The sequence below is a fragment of the Phalaenopsis equestris genome, unplaced genomic scaffold, assembly GCF_001263595.1.
Source record: "Phalaenopsis equestris unplaced genomic scaffold, ASM126359v1 Scaffold234953, whole genome shotgun sequence".
Lineage (NCBI taxonomy): Eukaryota > Viridiplantae > Streptophyta > Magnoliopsida > Asparagales > Orchidaceae > Phalaenopsis > Phalaenopsis equestris.
Genome location: NW_018252848.1, coordinates 318250 through 337094, shown reverse-complemented (window position 1 = coordinate 337094; position 18845 = coordinate 318250).

Sequence of the window (18845 nt, the reverse complement as noted above, 5' to 3'; positions counted from 1 at the left end):
GGGGGCAGCTATGCCAGGAGGTATTGCTGAAATTAGGAAACTTTTTGAGAGAAATCAGTTTAAGGAGGAATGACTTGCAGTTAGTTGCCACCTTCAAAGCATTAATAGGGAAGTTCTCAAATTTACACTGATTCCTGGCCATCCAAAAGAACCAGGAAAAGATAAAGGGAATGGGACCTAGGTTTTTCTTGACCCAATTAGTTCAGCAAATTGTTAATTAATGCCAATCCAGCAACAACGTATTAATAGTTAAGCACTTGATAAATTTAGTGTAGACATTTAGGGAGAAAGAGCACGGAAAGAAGAGGTGGGTTGTGGATTCTTCTGCTGCTTGCATAACCTGCACCTAGAGGGGCCCCTCAGCTCTTTTTATTTAAGGATATCATCAATTGGAAAAATGTTGTGGAAAATTTTCCATCCTAGGAAAGAAATAGAAGGAGTGAGAATTTTTTTCCAAATACAGTCACCCCAAGGGACAGAATCCCACTGCTAAATTTTGGAGTAGATTGCCAGATTAAGGCTTTGTGTTTTACTTGAAAAAATAACAATAGAGTCTTTTCCTGTTGTATCAAAAGGTAATATGGATATAACTTCAACAAAAGTGTGGGTCAACATATCAATAAACCACCTAATCCCCTCCTAGCAGTCAACCACCATTACATTTTGGATGAAATTATGAGCGATAGGTTGGAACATGCCATCCAGACACCAATTCTCCGACCATAAATTGAGCTTACCGTAGCCTAGATCCTAGAGGAAAAGTTTTTCAGCATGCTGTCTAACCTTTAAGAGGCTGACCCAAAGTTTGGCGTCACCAATTTTTCTATCAACCATAGTAGGATGAGTGACCTTGCAATATTTTCCCATCAGAAAGTTTGCCCAAAGTTAGTCTTGTTGTCTAAATTTCATCCAAAGCTTAAAAAGGTTAATTTGTTGCAACTGAGGCAAATCTTTGAAGCGTAGACCACCAGCAATAATGGGTCTAGAAACATTTTGCCAGCTAGCCCAATAAAGTTGTTTCCCCATTGTGGATTTGCAACATTACAATCATCTCAAACCATTTGAAACCACCCAAGTTGCCCAAAACCCCTCAAAATTGCCAAAATTATCAAAATTCCCTTGGTGGCCCAAACTTTCTGAAAAACCTTCAAAATCATTTCAAATGTCCCCAAAAATAATTTAGACCCTTCAATTGAACCCAATTTGACCAATTTTCATTTCAACCCTCATGCCCACCAATTTTCTCCCAATTTTAATTCTAAACTCAAATTCATCATTAACAAACTTAATTCAGACCAAACCCAAACCCAATTGACCCATACTTTGAGCCCAATTTCATCTTGATCAATCAATTGATTCTAATGTCATGGCTAGCCCAACCAAAACCCAACTTCAAGCCAATATGACCCAAATTGAACACATGCACCTAAATTGACCAAGCCATGCCAAACTAATCAAGCCAAAGCTTCTACAACCAACTTATAGACCCTAGTGACTAGGCTAGACTCACCTAGCCCACCCTAGATGAGCTATGGACCAATGGTCCCTTGATTTAAGGGATTTCACCCATCTTTGGCCTAAACTTGAAATATCTTTGCCATCATTGATTATTGATACACCAAAATAAAATACTATTTTAAGTACTTATTTTATGCTTATTTTTTATTATATTGTACTTTAAAGAAGGTATTGTTATGTTTTTGTTGTAGGTATATCATTTTTAGGTATTTGGAGCAAAAATAACAAAAGTGACGAAATTTAGAACCAAAACAATGAATTTTGGAATTCTTGAGCATGATGCGCCAGAATGGCGCATGATGCCCCAATTGAGAGAGGCTTGGTGTGTGATGCACCAAAGATAAAATTTTTGGATTAAGGCCATTCAATATGAATTTTGCACGAATTTTCAAAGGGACACTTGTTCTACACACCTATTGGAATAATTCAATGCATCTAGACATTTTGGAAGGTTCTTTTATGAAGGGATATGTCTCTTGGATTAAATGACACATCTTTTGAATTCAAAAGAGTTCACTTTTGGAGGGAATTTTGAATTCCTTTTGAAGAGATGCAGCTCAAAATAAAAAGAATAAGACTTCAAGGAGTTGAAGGGGGGATGAAAAGGACAAGAAAGTGGGTGGCATGAAAGACAAGGAGAGAAAAAGAGGAGATTTTCTTCTAGGGTTGTAAGAAGAGATGGAAGGTGAGAGATTTCTTCTTTATAACACTTCTAAGAGAGAATTGAGTAAGCTTGTAAAGACAGAAAGACTTGAAGAGAACTTCTAGGGGAAGGATTGTGAGATAAGTTATGTCTTTTATTTCTTTATTTTCTAAACTTATTTTTATATATGAAATTCATGTTTAGTCCTATCCTTCTCATGAATTCTAAGTTTTCTTCTTTATCCTTATCCCTACTTTGAGTTAAGGTTTTGTGAAGAATTTATTTTGTTTTCTATGGTTTTAAATGTCAATAATTTGTGATGATTTGAACTCCGATCTTCATTTACTTTTCGATCTGGCCAATTGAAATGTTAAAATATGTTGAGAAGCATATGTTTTGAAAGGGGCTATGATTTCTACAGGGGGAGAATCACATTTGATTTCATGGGAGAGTATGTCATTCATGGAATTGAGTGCAAATAAATAGGGAAATATACTTTGTTGGATGTAGAATTGGAGATTTTGAGGTGATAGATTGAAATCTCTAATTTGGTCCAATTAATTGAAAAATAATGTGAGATAGGAAACTAATGCGATATTGTTAGCCCTCAGATGAGGGAGTAGTGGGAGCTCTGGAGTGGCAGTCGGTATCCTCCCAGCCTAACCATAAAATTAGAGACCAAACTCTAGATTAGTCAATGTTCTTTATAGCACTTGGAAGAGGGTAAATAATAGGATTGCTCCTATTTAGCACAAAACAGTTTTTATATAAATTCTCAAAATGATTTTATTTTCTTGACAATCCCTATACTCATTGTAAAAGTGAAGAATGCTTTCTTGGATTTGAATCTTCCATCAATAAAAACTTTGTTTAGTTTTCATGATATTACTTTTGAAGTTTAGTTTTTAGATAGTTAACTCAGTCTTTCAACTGCATTTTATATAAAATTCACCTTAGTAGTTAATATTTAAACATCACACTTTATTTTTATTTATTTTTTTAAATTATAAAATAATTTTCAAAATTTACTTTTAGGTTTTTCCAACTTCCCTGTGGGATCGACATTTAGGACTCCATTAGAGCTCTTGATTACTTGAGCAACATGTATACTTGCATTAAATTTAAAGGGAATTTAGCAGTTTAAAAAGAGTTTTAAATATTAATTATTTTCATAAAAGTTATTTTTGTCGGGATTATATTGCATATTTATTGTTATATCTGTCGTGTGCATTTTGTAATATTGAAAGATATTTGCAAAATTTACGCACTAAATCTACCCACATCAAGTTTTTGGCACCGTTGCCAGGAAAGTAATAGAAAATATTAGTGTTTTATTTTATTTGATTTTATTATAAAAAAACAAAAAAAGAGTGTTTTTTGTTTAGTTTTGAACATTTTCTTATTTATGTGTGTTTGCTTATTTTTAATTAATTTCTTTGTTTGTTTATGCATAGTGTAAGATCTGAAAAATTTAGTACCTTACGATTGTGAATTAGAGAGAACTATTCGAAAAATTTGAAAACAATAAAAAGAAGTAGACCAATTTAGCAAAATGGCTTGCAATTTAAGTAATACTGGAAATGAAAATGAACATCATCAGAGACCTTTAAGAGATTATGCTAATCCTACAGTAGATGAAATTCATTGAAGCATACAGAACCCTGCTGTAGCTGCTAATTCATTTGATCTTATACCTACTGTTATCCAAATGGTACTAAATAATCAGTTTGGAGGAACACTAACTGAAGATCCTAATTTACACCTTGCTAGTTTTCTAGAATTGTGTGCTACATTTAAATATGATAGAGTGTCGAATGATGCCATCAGACTTATACTTTTCCTTTTTCTCTAATGGATAAAGCTAAGATGTGGTTTAACTTGTTAGCACCTGGATCTATCAGAACTTGGGGAGATTTGTTACAAAAATTTTTATCAAAATATTTCCCACCTTCAAAAATTGCTATGCTTAGATATGATATCACATATTTTTGTCAGTTTGAAGGAAAATCAATTTATGAAGCCTGAGAAAGATTTAAAAATCTCCTTAGAAAGTGTCCACACCATGTGGTTCTAGATTGATTAATAATTCAAACTTTTTATAATGGGTTGGTTGGATTTCATAGATTGATAATTGACGTTGCTGGTGGTGGATCATTTCTGTCAAAATTATTCGATGAAGCATATTCATTAATTGAAGAGACGACTAATAACATTTTTTAATGGCCCTCTAAAAGGGCAAATCCAAAAAGAGTAGCTAGTATTCATGATTCTAATGCAATATCTATGTTAGCTACCAAAATAGTTGCTATATCAAATAAGATGGATCAATATGGAATGAATTATTCTCAAACAGCACGTGTGCTTGAGGAAAGCTCATTGGGACAAATGATAGAATCTCAATCTTCTTATGAGACTTTAAATGCAATAAACAATCATTCTAATAATCCTTATGCCAATTATTATAATCTTAATTGGAAGAATCATCCAAACTTTAGTTGGAGTAATAATAATTCTAAAGCTGTAAATCTGCAATAGTGAAACAATACTACAAACCCATTAGGAAACTCCAACAATCAAGGGAATCAAGTTTATAAACCTTATTACCTCCTAGGATTTAATAATTTGCGTTATCAATGAAAGAATTGATATTACAAATGGGAAGTCAATTACAAAGTCAAGGAGTTGCAATTAGAAACATGGAAAATCAATTAGGATGTATTGCTACTGCACTTAGCAATAGACCTCCAGGAACATTGCCTAGTAATGTTGAAGTAAATCCTAGAAATCAGAACAAAGAGCAAATTAAAGCTATTCAACTAAGAAGTAGAAAAGAATTTGAAAATAGAGTTCAATAAGAAGTTGAATTTGAAAAAGATGAGTGAAAAATGAAAACTCTAGTGAAGATTTTAAGTTTGATGGAGAACTTCCTATTAAATCCATGAAAATCTATGTAGAAAAACCAGCACGTCTATTTCCTCAAAGATTGAAGTAGAGAAATAGAGGCAACAAATTTTCTAAATTTTTGGAAATTTTAGGGGAATTAACGATAAACATTCCATTTGTTGAAGTTATGGAACAAATGCCAAGCTATGTGAAGTTCATGAAGGATATACTTAATAAGAAAAGGAAGTTTGTAGATAATGAGACTATTGCACTCAATGAAGAGTGTAGCGCTATCATTCAAAAAAAATCTTCCTGAAAAAACTTTAAGATCTTGAAAGTTTTACAATTCCTTGTGCTATTGGTGAATGATTTTATGGAAAAGTTTTATGTGATTTAGGAGCCAGTATTAATCTTATATCATTATCAATTTTTAGAAGGTTGGACTTAGGAGATATTTCACCTACTACTGTAACTCTTCAGTTAGATGATCATTTGATTACATATCCTAAAAGAGTTATAGAAGATGTTTTAGTAAATGTTGATAAATTTATTTTTCCTGTGGACTTTATTGTATATGGAGGAAGATAAAAAAATTCCTATCATTTTAGGAAGACCATTCCTAGCCACTTGAAGAGCTTTGATAGATGTGCAGAAAGGAGACTAATTATGGGAGTTAGTGATCAAGAGGTTACATTTAATATTTCAAAATCAATGAGATACCCTACAAAAGAGCAAGAGATTGAATGCTTCAGAATGGATATTAATGAATATTTAAGCCATGAATATTTTAAGAAGACTTTTAAAAAAGAATTTGAAAAGGAATATATGGAATATCAATATGAGGATAAAATTCAAGATGAACCTGAGGAAGTGAGTAAAAAAGATTCGGATTATGTTCAGGAAAAATCTGAAATGTTAGATCCTACAGAAAATAACAAGAATTCGATTTCATATGTTGAGAAACCTCCTGAACTAGACTGAAAAAATTTCATACACATTTGATTTATTTATTCTTAGGAGAGATATCTACATTACCTGTTTTAATATCCTAATAATTAATTGATAAGAAAGAACAACAATTGTTGGAAACTTTGAAAGATATAAGAAAGTGTTTGGATGGACATTAGTTGATATTAAAGGAACCAATCCTTCAATTTGTATGCATAGAATCTTATTAAAAGATCAACATGAACCAAGAGCTGATCCTCAAAGGAAATTGAATCCTTTGATAAAAGAAGTTGTCAAGAAAGAAATTTTAAAATGGTTAGATGCTGAAATAATATATCATATTTTTGACAGTGCTTGAGTAAGTCCAATTCACCGTGTTCCGAAGAAAGGAGGTGTGGCTATAGTGACAAATGGGAATAATGAATTAATATCAATAAGATAAGTCATTGGTTGGAGAATCTGCATAGAATATAAAAAAAATTAAATTTTGCCACAAGGAAGGATCATTTTCCTTTACCTTTCTTGAACCAAATGTTAGATAGGCTTGCTAGACACAAATATTTTAGTTTTCTAGATGGATATACCAGTTATCATGAAATACCTATTTCTCCAGAGGATTAAGAGAAAACAACATTTACTAGTCTATATGGAATGTTCGCTTTTCAATGAATGACCTTGGATTGTGTAAGGTACCTGCAATATTTCAAAGATGTATGATGTCAATTTTCAGTGATTTGATTGAAAAAGGGATTGAAGTTTGAAAAAGGGTGAAAAAGGGATTGAAGTTATGGGCAAAATAAAAATTGTATTTGGAACTTCATTCAAAATAAGTTTAAATGATTTAGAGAAAGTTCTAGAACATTGTTCTAGAACATGTTCTAGAACATTGTGAAAAGACTAATCTCATATTAAACTAGGAAAAATGTCAATTCATGGTTGCAGGAGGAATTGTGCTTGAACATCAAATTTCATAAAATGGCATGGAAGTAAATCCTACAAAAATAGAAGTTAGAAAATGGCATGGAAGTAAATCCTACAAAAATACAAGTTATATAAAACCTACCTCCACCTACATAGTAAGAGGAGTTAGGAGCTTTTTAGTACAAGCTAGATTTTACAAGAGATAAATTAAAGATTTTTTAAAAATTACTAAACCTTTATTCCAACTTCTAGAAAAAGATACCAAATTTAACTTTAATTAAGATTGCTTTAAAGCCTTTGATACTTTAAAGGAAAAATTAATCACTACACCTATAATTGTTTCACTTAATTGGAGAAACCTTTTGAATTAATGTGTGATGGAAGTGATTATGCTACTTGAGCTGTTTTAAGGTGGAGATATGATAAGATTTCTAAAGTCATATACTATGCTAGTAAGACTCTTAATGATGCTCTGATTAATTACACCACCACTCAAAGAGAGTTTTAGCCATTGTGTATGCTTTTGATAAGTTTAGATTATATCTGATTGGAGCTAAATGCATTATGCATACTGACCATTCAACTATTAAATATTAAATGCAAAAAATGATGCTAAATTAAGATTAATTAGATGGGTACTTCTTATGCAAGAGTTTAATTTTTTAATAGTTGATAGAAAATGAGCTGATAATCAAATAGTTGATCATCTATCTATGCTAGAACAAGAAGAAATACTTGATTTGGAAAAAGAAATTAATGAAACTTTTCCTGAAGAACAACATTATGTTGTAAACGGATGAGAAATACCTTGGTATGTTGTACTGTAAATTATATTGTTAGTGATATTTTACTATATGGACTAACAAAACAACAGGGAAAGAAATTCATCCATGATGAAAAATCTTATTTTTGGAATGATCCTTATTTGTACAAGCAATGTAAAGATTTAGTAATGAGACGATGTGTGCCTTGTAAAGAAATTTATGAAATTATTCAGAAATGTCATGATTCTGAATTCGGAGGTCATTTTGGAAATGAGAGAAACACTCAAGATTTTATTAGCATACTCTATTTAGAGATGTTAATATATATATAAAAACTTGTGATCAATGTCAGAGTTTAGGTAATATTTCAAAAAGAAATGAAATGTATCTAAATTTTAATTTGAAAATTGAAGTTTTTGATGTATGGGGATTAGATTTTATGGGAACATTTATACCTTCATTTATATTAATTTGAAAATTGAAATTTTTGATGTATAGGGATTAAATTTTATGGGAGCATTTATACCTTCATTTATATATATATATATATATATGTAAATATATTGATTATTGTTGATTATGTTCCAAAATGATTGAAGCAATCACTTTACCAAGATGTGATGCTCGGAGTGTTTCAAAATTTTTAATTAAAAATATTTTTATATGATATGGAATACCGAGAGTAATCATTATCGATGGAGGATCTCATTTGAGGAATGAAACAGTTACAAGATTGGTGGAAAAATATAATATAAGTATGCTTAATATTACAGCTTCTTATCATCCCCAGACTAGTGGTTTTGGAAAAGTATCTAATCGTGAAATTAAGAGGATTTTGAAAAAGAGTGTTAATCCTAATAAAAAGGATTTGTCTGTTAGATTAGATATGACTTTATGGGCATACATAACTGCTTATAAGACACCTATAGGAATGTCCCCGTATCGATTAATTTTTGGGAAGACTTATCACTTGCAAGTTGAATTGGAGCATAAAGTTTATTGAGCTATAAAAGAATTCAATTTTAATTTGAAAGAAGCTGGTGAAAATATATTATTATAATTGAATGAGCGTGAGAAAATTAAGAATGAATCTTACGATAATGCGAGGATTTATAAGGAAAAGATGAAAATATGACATAATTGGAAGATAATAAAAAAAGAATTTAAACTTGGACAGGGAGTTTTATTGTAAAATAAAAGATTGAAATTATTTCCTGGAAAATTGAAGTCTTGGTGGAAAAGGCCATTCATAGTTATAAAATTTTATCCTTATGGAAGATTTAATATTGAAGACCCGAAGATTAGAAAAAAATATTTAAAGTAAATGAGCATAGAATGAAACTATATTTTGATGGTCAAAGACTAACTTTTAAAGAAACTATAATATTGGGTCACCCAAAATGAGACTGAGAATGTCAGACTGACGACATTAAACCAAGCACTTTGTGGAAGGCAACCAATATAATCATTATTTAGTTTTCTTTTGTGTTTTTATGTTTGAAATATTTTTGGTGTATTTATGTTTAGCTCTTTATCAAGTCCATGTATTTAAGAAAAATATTTAGAAACATCTTTATTTGCCTAATTTTATGAAAAAAATGAGAATTTATAGGATTGAAATTGAAATCGTGCAATTTTTGGAACTGGTGCATGAAGCGCCAGATTGGTGCATGATGCGCCGAATTCCAGAGAGCTGGTGCATTATGCGTCGAGGCGATGAAAATGTCTTAAACATTTCAAAAGTCGATTTTTGGCAGTTTCTTCTTCTTATAACTCCTAAAAACTGAATCCTAGGTTTATTTTAAGGGGGAAAACAAGAAAAAACCACTAGATTTCAAATCCAATTGCTTCCCACTCCAAAAATATTGCAAGATTTGGAAATTTCAACCAGAGAAACATTGTCAGTTTCAATACCCAAAAATTACATGATTTAGTTCTAGTGAAGAAGAGGCTAATTAAGGAAATGGGATTTGTGAATCAAGGAATCAACACACCGAATACTCGAGTGGAAGAGAATAATGCGCAGAGACACTTAGAAGTGCTTTGCTACACTACTGCCGCTGTAGTCGACCTTATGGTGAAAGAGTTTTATGCAAATCTTCATTAAATCAACCAAGGAACAGTCTATGTGCGAGGCAGGTTTGTGCAGTTTACTTCTTCAAGAAGAAATGAGATGTTTATGATTGAGAATGTGCCTATCCGCCATTATACAAATTTTACCCCTATGAAAGACAATATGAATGAACTCTACCTATACCTTACAGATGAAGAATTAAATTGGGAGGCCAGAGATGATGATAATGTAAGTTTTTCATCATCATTGTTAAATCGTTCTTCTAAGGCATTGCACTTCTTTATTGCATCAAAATTACTACCCATCAAGAAGATCAACAAGGTAGCTGAGGAAAGCGCTATTTTTAATTGTATTATTCAAACCAGAAAACCTATTGATATTGGAGCCATAATTGTAAAATTAGTTTTGGGTTTTATTGTGAATGGATATGCAACTAAACTTGGACATCCATCCACTATTTTCCTACTGTGAAATCAATGACAACTACCTTATGAAAGTTAGGAAAATATGTTTCTTTCTTAGAAGCCGATGGATCCAGACGTCTATTGCAGTTGTACTGGAATGAGAGATGAAAATGATATGAATGTGCTGATGGATCAGGAATCTAAAAATTCATCATCTATTCAGCTTTACTATATTTCTAATGCACTTTTGAAGAGAATCAAGAAGATAGAGAAAGAAGTGCAGAATCTTATGCATGTGATTGGGAATATTATGAAATATTGGATCATTTGGATTGGAGACTGAAGGAACATATTGATTATATTGGGCATACCGAAGAAGGTTTGGTATGTATGTTTAAAAAAGATTCTTGAATTGGAGAGGATTCAGCTGATGAGTTTTTATATCGACCATTCTACAACCTGTATGTGCACTACCAATCAATAGGAGATATTCAAGGGGACGAGAGTGAAGAAAATGCTTGAACTTAATTTATGCACGGAACGTTTTGTTAGTACTGCTTGTGTTAGTTTGTTAAGCTAGATTGCATTTCCTTTCTATTGTTGCACTATTTATGTTTATTCTTTGTATTTTGATGTTTAGATTTCAGTGTTATGATGTTGGTTTGCTTTAGAACATGTTGGTTTGCTTTTTTGCTTTAGAACAATGAATTTGATGTTTTGTTGGCTTGAAAACTGTTAGTTTGTATTAGCACAAATTATATATATAAATGTGAGTTTTATGTTGTTTGTGAAAGTTTAGTGTTAGTATGATTTTTTTGTAAGCTTAGAAATGTTCATTTGAGTTAATTAGAGGTTGATGTAAGACGGTGTGGAGCAGATTTCCATAGAAACCAAAATTTAGTGAACTTAAGCTCTGATGCATGATACGCCAACTTACAGAGCGCTGACGCATGATGCGCTATATGTGGCGCATGATGCGCCACAGACCCGAACACGCCAGATCACCAACAAAACCAGAAAATGGGGCGAACAAGCTCCATTTTCATTACGTGGGTCGTCTCTTAGCTCTAAATATTGACTCGATGCTTCTTATTGATGATGGTAGAGAAGATTTTGGAGGCTAAAAATCGTAGATTTCATCTTCTCTCGGTAAGAGCTTCACTTTAACTTAGAAATTTTTTATTTTCACGATGGATTTTTCCTACACATGGATTTTTCATACATTATGGAAGATATGAAATTTGGGATTTTTGATGAAAAAGGTTGAAGAAAACTCATGGTGAAAACTTTCTGACAAATTAATCTTGTTTGAGGAGTTAGATTTTTGATTTAGTAATTTATTTGGAATTTTTTTGGATTTTCATAGATTTTCCAATGGTTCCCGAGTTAAGAGAGGAAGGTTGTCTGAGGATTTTGATTCACAGAGATTTGTTAACTTCAAGGCCTACCAAAGTTACAATACACAAATGGAGACTAGAAGATTGATCCAAGAATGGGCATTTGCAAACCCAGGTGGTGAGATCAAAAGGTTGATCCTTGCTAAAAATTGGGAAAGATGCTGCTACTTCACTGTAGTAGCAACTGTCCCCATGATTCAGTAGTTTTATTCCAACTTGAGGTTCACTGCTGATGACCACATACTCGTTAGAGCTAAATAATAAGAATTTACTCTTGATTGGATCAATACTTTTTATTGGCTGAGAAGTGTATTTTTTAATGAGTACGCTGCATTCGTGATGATTGATTCATCACTAGATGAAGTGCTTGCCTTTTTGACTGATGGAAGAGGAGAGTGGAACATTAAGAGTAACAAGAAATTTAAGTTCCCCGCTTTCATGTTGACTAGCCAGTTAAAGGTATGACTTCACTTCATTTCTGCTAGATTATTGCCAATGAATCATCTTTCCAATGTTACGAAAGATAGAGCATTGTTGAATTATTGCATTCAAAATATGAAAGCAATAGAGGTTGGTGCACTTATAGTTCATCAAGCTCAAAGTATTGTTGGTAGTTCTACAACTAGTGGTTTAGGAGACCCTGCCTTGATTTTCACTTTATGTGAACAATCAGGAGTAGAGTCCCATAGAAATGAAGAAAGATTACAACCATAGAAACCTATTAAGAGGCATATGATGCAATAAGTGTTGACCTCACTTTTGGTTGAGGTTTAGTTTTTCCTCTTTAGTAGTCTAAGATCTAGGCATATGACTTTCCTATTGACTATTCTTAGAAAACTAGACAAGGAACCCTCACCATTAGAAATTCCAAATTCTTCTCTACTCAACTTGAAGTTCCATATATTGGTCCTAACCTCTAGCAATTAGTAGGTGGGGTCATTATGGGGGAGCTCAAGATGATTTGCCTTAGGATTACTTGACCTTAGGGTTGACCCTGGGTGTTGGTCTAGGGTTAAAGCACTCACTTGCAATCACTTACACTCACAATCACTCACTATCCTAAACTTAAATTTCCTGGCTTCGGTCCCTTGATACTTTTGGGAGACTCATGTAGGTAGTCCCCTAAACCCATTAGCCCTAGGCTAGGGTTTTGCTAATATCACTACATAGACAACCCAAAATGGGGTTTCCATTAGTCCATGGCTTATTGATGGTGGTTGGCACTCTAACTCTACCAAGATACCCAACCTATCCTTTTGCCCACAAATTCTCCCAAATTACCTAGATACCTATGGGACCCCAAATTTGGCAAAAATTCCCAAATCTACCCAAAATACCCAAATTGGTTCAAAAATCATTTCTAACACCTTGAAAACACCCAATCTGCCCAAAATCACCAAAATTTACTAAATTATCAAAATACCCCTCCTTACCCCAAAATTCCAAAAATTCCAAAAAAAATCTCAAAAATTCCCAAAATAGCCCAAATATTCCCAATTCCATTTTTCTCAACTATCACATGACCCAATTTGGCCAGTTTGGCCATCTTTGATCAAAACCCCCAAATTGCCCTTTAAAGGCCCATATTTTCCCCAAATCACTCCAAATGTTTATCAAATTGGTCTCAATTTACCCAAATTTCAGTTATAAACTCAAATACACTCTTGAAGTGACCAATATAAATTAAATCCAAGCTCAATTAGTCCATCATTTGAACCCAATTTTGATTTAGATCAAAACCCCAATTTTGGCCCCATGACTTGGTTCCAACAAATTGAACCCATGGCCTACTCCATTTGCCATAATTTGTGTTGAGAACCATTCATAAAATCACCATACATCAAAATTGACCTTAAATTGGCATTTTTGAGGCCTTAATTTCATTAGATTTCAACCTAAGTCCAAAAAGCCCCAAATTTGCCCCAAATTGGTCATGTCTCAAAATCTCCCAAAATTGATGGCCTTAGCCCAAAAATTTCCACTCCATCCCTTCATAAAAAATCTTCACAACATCTCCCTTGATCAATTGAACCATTAAATTTTGGAAGATTTAATATTGAAGACCCGAAGATTAGAAAAAAATATTTAAAGTAAATGAGCATAGAATGAAACTATATTTTGATGGTCAAAGACTAACTTTTAAAGAAACTATAATATTGGGTCACCCAAAATGAGACTGAGAATGTCAGACTGACGACATTAAACCAAGCACTTTGTGGAAGGCAACCAATATAATCATTATTTAGTTTTCTTTTGTGTTTTTATGTTTGAAATATTTTTGGTGTATTTATGTTTAGCTCTTTATCAAGTCCATGTATTTAAGAAAAATATTTAGAAACATCTTTATTTGCCTAATTTTATGAAAAAAATGAGAATTTATAGGATTGAAATTGAAATCGTGCAATTTTTGGAACTGGTGCATGAAGCGCCAGATTGGTGCATGATGCGCCGAATTCCAGAGAGCTGGTGCATTATGCGTCGAGGCGATGAAAATGTCTTAAACATTTCAAAAGTCGATTTTTGGCAGTTTCTTCTTCTTATAACTCCTAAAAACTGAATCCTAGGTTTATTTTAAGGGGGAAAACAAGAAAAAACCACTAGATTTCAAATCCAATTGCTTCCCACTCCAAAAATATTGCAAGATTTGGAAATTTCAACCAGAGAAACATTGTCAGTTTCAATACCCAAAAATTACATGATTTAGTTCTAGTGAAGAAGAGGCTAATTAAGGAAATGGGATTTGTGAATCAAGGAATCAACACACCGAATACTCGAGTGGAAGAGAATAATGCGCAGAGACACTTAGAAGTGCTTTGCTACACTACTGCCGCTGTAGTCGACCTTATGGTGAAAGAGTTTTATGCAAATCTTCATTAAATCAACCAAGGAACAGTCTATGTGCGAGGCAGGTTTGTGCAGTTTACTTCTTCAAGAAGAAATGAGATGTTTATGATTGAGAATGTGCCTATCCGCCATTATACAAATTTTACCCCTATGAAAGACAATATGAATGAACTCTACCTATACCTTACAGATGAAGAATTAAATTGGGAGGCCAGAGATGATGATAATGTAAGTTTTTCATCATCATTGTTAAATCGTTCTTCTAAGGCATTGCACTTCTTTATTGCATCAAAATTACTACCCATCAAGAAGATCAACAAGGTAGCTGAGGAAAGCGCTATTTTTAATTGTATTATTCAAACCAGAAAACCTATTGATATTGGAGCCATAATTGTAAAATTAGTTTTGGGTTTTATTGTGAATGGATATGCAACTAAACTTGGACATCCATCCACTATTTTCCTACTGTGAAATCAATGACAACTACCTTATGAAAGTTAGGAAAATATGTTTCTTTCTTAGAAGCCGATGGATCCAGACGTCTATTGCAGTTGTACTGGAATGAGAGATGAAAATGATATGAATGTGCTGATGGATCAGGAATCTAAAAATTCATCATCTATTCAGCTTTACTATATTTCTAATGCACTTTTGAAGAGAATCAAGAAGATAGAGAAAGAAGTGCAGAATCTTATGCATGTGATTGGGAATATTATGAAATATTGGATCATTTGGATTGGAGACTGAAGGAACATATTGATTATATTGGGCATACCGAAGAAGGTTTGGTATGTATGTTTAAAAAAGATTCTTGAATTGGAGAGGATTCAGCTGATGAGTTTTTATATCGACCATTCTACAACCTGTATGTGCACTACCAATCAATAGGAGATATTCAAGGGGACGAGAGTGAAGAAAATGCTTGAACTTAATTTATGCACGGAACGTTTTGTTAGTACTGCTTGTGTTAGTTTGTTAAGCTAGATTGCATTTCCTTTCTATTGTTGCACTATTTATGTTTATTCTTTGTATTTTGATGTTTAGATTTCAGTGTTATGATGTTGGTTTGCTTTAGAACAATGAATTTGATGTTTTGTTGGCTTGAAAACTGTTAGTTTGTATTAGCACAAATTATATATATAAATGTGAGTTTTATGTTGTTTGTGAAAGTTTAGTGTTAGTATGATTTTTTTGTAAGCTTAGAAATGTTCATTTGAGTTAATTAGAGGTTGATGTAAGACGGTGTGGAGCAGATTTCCATAGAAACCAAAATTTAGTGAACTTAAGCTCTGATGCATGATACGCCAACTTACAGAGCGCTGACGCATGATGCGCTATATGTGGCGCATGATGCGCCACAGACCCGAACACGCCAGATCACCAACAAAACCAGAAAATGGGGCGAACAAGCTCCATTTTCATTACGTGGGTCGTCTCTTAGCTCTAAATATTGACTCGATGCTTCTTATTGATGATGGTAGAGAAGATTTTGGAGGCTAAAAATCGTAGATTTTATCTTCTCTCGGTAAGAGCTTCACTTTAACTTAGAAATTTTTTATTTTCACGATGGATTTTTCATACATTATGGAAGATATGAAATTTGGGATTTTTGATGAAAAAGGTTGAAGAAAACTCATGGTGAAAACTTTCTGACAAATTAATCTTGTTTGAGGAGTTAGATTTTTGATTTAGTAATTTATTTAGAATTTTTTTGGATTTTCATAGATTTTCCAATGGTTCCCGAGTTAAGAGAGGAAGGTTGTCTGAGGATTTTGATTCACAGAGATTCGTTAACTTCAAGGCCTACCATAGTTACAATACACAAATGGAGACTAGAAGATTGATCCAAGAATGGGCATTTGCAAACCCAGGTGGTGAGATCAAAAGGTTGATCCTTGCTAAAAATTGGGAAAGATTCTGCTACTTCACTGTAGTAGCAACTGTCCCCATGATTCAGTAGTTTTATTCCAACTTGAGGTTCACTGCTGATGACCACATACTCGTTAGAGCTAAATAATAAGAATTTACTCTTGATTGGATCAATACTTTTTATTGGCTGAGAAGTGTATTTTTTAATGAGTACGCTGCATTCGTGATGACTGATTCATCACTAGATGAAGTGCTTGCCTTTTTGACTGATGGAAGAGGAGAGTGGAACATTAAGAGTAACAAGAAATTTAAGTTCCCCGCTTTCATGTTGACTAGCCAGTTAAAGGTATGACTTCACTTCATTTCTGCTAGATTATTGCCAATGAATCATCTTTCCAATGTTACGAAAGATAGAGCATTGTTGAATTATTGCATTCAAAATATGAAAGCAATAGAGGTTGGTGCACTTATAGTTCATCAAGCTCAAAGTATTGTTGGTAGTTCTACAACTAGTGGTTTAGGAGACCCTGCCTTGATTTTCACTTTATGTGAACAATCAGGAGTAGAGTCCCATAGAAATGAAGAAAGATTACAACCATAGAAACCTATTAAGAGGCATATGATGCAATAAGTGTTGACCTCACTTTTGGTTGAGGTTTAGTTTTTCCTCTTTAGTAGTCTAAGATCTAGGCATATGACTTTCCTATTGACTATTCTTAGAAAACTAGACAAGGAACCCTCACCATTAGAAATTCCAAATTCTTCTCTACTCAACTTGAAGTTCCATATATTGGTCCTAACCTCTAGCAATTAGTAGGTGGGGTCATTATGGGGGAGCTCAAGATGATTTGCCTTAGGATTACTTGACCTTAGGGTTGACCCTGGGTGTTGGTCTAGGGTTAAAGCACTCACTTGCAATCACTTACACTCACAATCACTCACTATCCTAAACTTAAATTTCCTGGCTTCGGTCCCTTGATACTTTTGGGAGACTCATGTAGGTAGTCCCCTAAACCCATTAGCCCTAGGCTAGGGTTTTGCTAAGATCACTACATAGACAACCCAAAATGGGGTTTCCATTAGTCCATGGCTTATTGATGGTGGTTGGCACTCTAACTCTACCAAGATACCCAACCTATCCTTTTGCCCACAAATTCTCCCAAATTACCTAGATACCTATGGGACCCCAAATTTGGCAAAAATTCCCAAATCTACCCAAAATACCCAAATTGGTTCAAAAATCATTTCTAACACCTTGAAAACACCCAATCTGCCCAAAATCACCAAAATTTACTAAATTATCAAAATACCCCTCCTTACCCCAAAATTCCAAAAATTCCAAAAAAAATCTCAAAAATTCCCAAAATAGCCCAAATATTCCCAATTCCATTTTTCTCAACTATCACATGACCCAATTTGGCCAGTTTGGCCATCTTTGATCAAAACCCCCAAATTGCCCTTTAAAGGCCCATATTTTCCCCAAATCACTCCAAATGTTTATCAAATTGGTCTCAATTTACCCAAATTTCAGTTATAAACTCAAATACACTCTTGAAGTGACCAATATAAATTAAATCCAAGCTCAATTAGTCCATCATTTGAACCCAATTTTGATTTAGATCAAAACCCCAATTTTGGCCCCATGACTTGGTTCCAACAAATTGAACCCATGGCCTACTCCATTTGCCATAATTTGTGTTGAGAACCATTCATAAAATCACCATACATCAAAATTGACCTTAAATTGGCATTTTTGAGGCCTTAATTTCATTAGATTTCAACCTAAGTCCAAAAAGCCCCAAATTTGCCCCAAAATTTGCCCCAAATTGGTCATGTATTGGTCATGTCTCAAAATCTCCCAAAATTGATGGCCTTAGCCCAACAATTTCCACTCCATCCCTTTATAAAAAATCTTCACAACATCTCCCTTGATCAATTGAACCATTAAATTTGGACTTAGGCCAAGGCTAGCCCAACCTAGACCCATGTCTAGCCCAAGAGGCCCAAATTGACCAAATTTCAAAAATCCCTCAAATTAACTCACCAACTGAACTCAAAATCACTTCAACCCTTCACCAAAAATATTCATAACAATCATCTAAACAATTTTGATAAATTAATTGGGTCAATTTACATGGCTAGACTAGCCCAAACCCAGGCTTTGAACACTTGAACCTACATTGAACCCATGCACTAAAAATGGCCTAACAACAAATTTACCAAATTAATGACTTCACAGCCATTAGTTGGACCCCAGTGACCAGGTTAAACCTCTTAAAACCACCTAAGCTAAGACATGGACCAAAGGTCTCATAAATTAAAGGATTTCATGCCATATTTGCTTAAGCTTAGGATATTTTTGCCAAAACAAAGCCTAAACACATTATGTTGCTGTAACATATTCCCCTGGCTCACCTGACCTCCCTAGCCACCTCCCTTGGCCGGCTGGCCAGCCTAATGGCCGGAAAATGGCAAAACCAAGAGCCACCCCCATGGGATTAAACATAATTCAAACCTAGAGGCCACCTCATCCAAATTGAAGCTTAGAGCCTCTCTGCCCTCCACCTAGGCAGCACATTT